The following is a 3287-nucleotide window of genomic DNA, read 5'->3' on the forward strand; positions in this document are numbered from 1 at the left end:
AATTAATTCAAATTAGAAGCCAAATATTATTGATTTTTAAAATGTTACTACATAAAGAATAATATTTACTGTGCCAATACAGTAAAATTACATTTTACACAGCTTATTTTTTCAATTTTATTATCAAATTGATGTACAGTGACTTTACACTAATTGTAAGGTAGTGAATAAAAAACATTTCAAACTTGTTACCCCTCCCTCATTTTTCTCAGTTTTCCTTCACCCCTTCACCCCTCACAAGTTGTAAAGTACATTTCTAACATATTGTCTTGTGAGTATTGCTATTGCATTGGTTTGCCTTTTGTCCTTTGTCTCACCATTGTCTCACCATACAGCAGGGACAAACCATAGGGGAAAACCCCAAAGAAAACAGAAATCACATAGTTCATCAAAAACAACATCCACAAGTGAAAAAAAAATCTGGTTCCATATCTTGGAATTCATTTTGCTTAGCATCAGCTAATATGGTTACATATATGCAAAACAAAGCCACTGGAAAATAATAGCTGCATGGATACTATATCATGAAAACAGCATGTTAACATTTTGATGGTAAAGGTGGAATTAGGATTGGTGAATTTGCGGTTCTGATAAAGGATTTTCAACAGTTTTAAATTTATGACAGGTAAAATTCAATAGTTCAAAATTTTTAATAACTTAGCCTATTAAGAAAATTTAAAATTGCCTGGAAGAATAGGCTCTCATGCAAAGAAATCCAAGGAGACTTAGTAGAGAGGGAGCAATATGGATGAAGATGGCTCTTTTTCAAACTAAACAAACAAACCTCAGAAACCTTGCTGTAATTCCTGTAGGTTCCCTTGGAATTGTCCTTACCCAGGAACTATATTCTCACTGTTTGAAAGAAGGTTGTATTGGAATTTAAATTAAAAGTTCTTTAAAAAATAAGGCATCAAAATTTGTGAATGTACCTTCAATTACCAAATAGTAATTCTCTGAAAAAGATAATTTGAGTCAAAATATTTAGGGAGAAAGTGCCCTCCACAATGAAAGAAGGTGTTGGGATTACACATTTCTGTTTGTAACACTTTCCACAATGTCTTTGGACGTGAAGCAGTGAAACACAGAAAAAAAATTTGATTGGATACTTCAAACCAATGATTTGTCATTTCTAAGTGGCTCACAAAAAATAATATTCTTATTAATATGAGGTAGTCTAGACTTCTTTTATTACATATGCCAAAAAGTTCAGAAAAGAATTGAGCAAATGGAAAAATTAATAATAAAATTTTTCTTAGAAGCCTTAGCTAAGCATATTGACTTCAGCAGTGAAGGGAGGCCAAAACTTTTTGATGTAAATTGTGTTAGTATTTTTACTCCCTAAAGTGATTTTACAGAGCCCATTTGGCTCACTACAATGCAGAACTGATTGAATGAAGACATGAAAATACATTCCACATCCAAATGAGGCAACTTGAAGAGTTTTAAAAGAGAAATAATGACCTTCAGCTTCACTAGACTGGAAGCCAAGAAGCTGTGATTAATTGGAACTCTGGCAAGAGCTAAGAGTAGGACATAGAAGTAGGACATAGAAGCATTTTCCTTTTGTAACAGACACTTTCTTCCAAGGTATGGGTGATTTAACTCTATTCTCCTCCATACATCTTGGTGAACAAATGAAGACCAAGAGAAAAATAATCTATTAAAATAATTTTGCATAGAATAACTTCACTGTTCCTGATATGGTATCTAAGGAGAATCTTAAGAGAGAAGATTAAAAAATGCAGTATTTTGTGGTTTCCTCTAAGCATCTTCTTAGCAAAATATATCTTTGAGGTTAGACAATTCTGATTGAACCAACAAGTGATGGAGTACTTATTTTGTGGGCACTTTAGACACAAGAAGTCTTTCAAGGTAAAAGAAAAAAATATATAACCAAATATTTGTGATCACAGCATCTTGGACTGTTTTCTGGATACAAAATTTTACATTAGATTTCTCCTTATTAACATAGATGTTGTTTCATGGCAACCAAATACAAGAGGGGAGTTTTATGGACTCGCTTGGCCAATTAAACAGCATGAAAGAAGAAAATGGCAAATAATATTTAATGAAATTACTTTGACCAATTCCTTTGCCAGAAGAAAGAAGGAAAAATATAATTCAAAATCAATTGACTTAAAAGTATGAAGAAAGAGTAGGGAAGAGAGATTAGAGAAAATATAGAGGATCGTTTTCTCTCCAGTGGAGTAATGCGTTCTTGATCTTGTTTCTTCCATTCTACCTCACAAGCTACCAAGTGTTTCTCAGGACTGGATTATCCAGATCAGACAGAAATCTCGTAGAAGTAAGATACTGTATGCAGCAGATATAGGTGATTTATAACCTTAGACAATCTATTTAATTCTGTTGAAAATTCTCCCCTATCCCAAACTTCCCTCTTTGAACAGCTTTGTTTGCTTTTCCCGACTGCCATTCATTAACTGATTAAAATTTTGAGTGGTCATATACATACTCTCTAGAGATTGCTGTTTGGTTGTGAGTTTTGTGTGTTTTTGTTTCTAGATGTGTTTTTAACTGAATTTTAAAAGTTTGTGCAATTATGTTACAATTAAATATATCCATCTAATTGTCCAATGCTCCTAGATCAGAGTCACTCCTTCTATCATTCTCAACCAACCCTTTCTCCAAGATTTATTTCCAATTTACCACTTCCTTCATCATATGTGTACATTCAGTATTTTAGCTGTATTTGCTCCTTGTTCATTTTTCATTCATTTTATGTCTTTACTATAATTCCTCTTTGGTTTCAACTTCTGATATTCATTCTGTTAAACTGTCTATTAATACTTTGAAAGGTTTATATACATTCCATGGAGTTTCAATCCTGCATATTCTTGAAATGATGTCAGCTTATATTTCCATAATTCATTCATCTGCAGCAACAATTTGCAAGACTGGAGACGGGAAGCACCTAAACATGATTTTTTCTCAACCGTTTGAAAGATTAATCTTTAGTCAAAAAGAAAGTTAAAAATGGCTTAGAATGTATTCCTAACTATGCATTTTTATAAATGGCTTTGTAAAATCGTGTAATTCTTTTATTTTACATGGAATAATATTTTCTACTACCTATAAGTTTTGGAAAAAGAACATTTTAATTTATTCCTAGATAGGAATATGATAGAAATAGAAGACAGATATTATGTTTGTCATATCTCTGATTAGTACCCATATTCAAGACTTAAAGTCGTATTTCTTACTATGTTAGACAGAGGGAAAACATAAAATAACATATGATGAGGCAACTATTTGTGATTGTTTAAAAT

This window comes from Dipodomys merriami, unplaced genomic scaffold, assembly GCF_024711535.1.
Source record: "Dipodomys merriami isolate MVZ:Mamm:240054 unplaced genomic scaffold, mDipMer1.0.p SCAF_118, whole genome shotgun sequence".
Classification (NCBI taxonomy): domain Eukaryota; kingdom Metazoa; phylum Chordata; class Mammalia; order Rodentia; family Heteromyidae; genus Dipodomys; species Dipodomys merriami.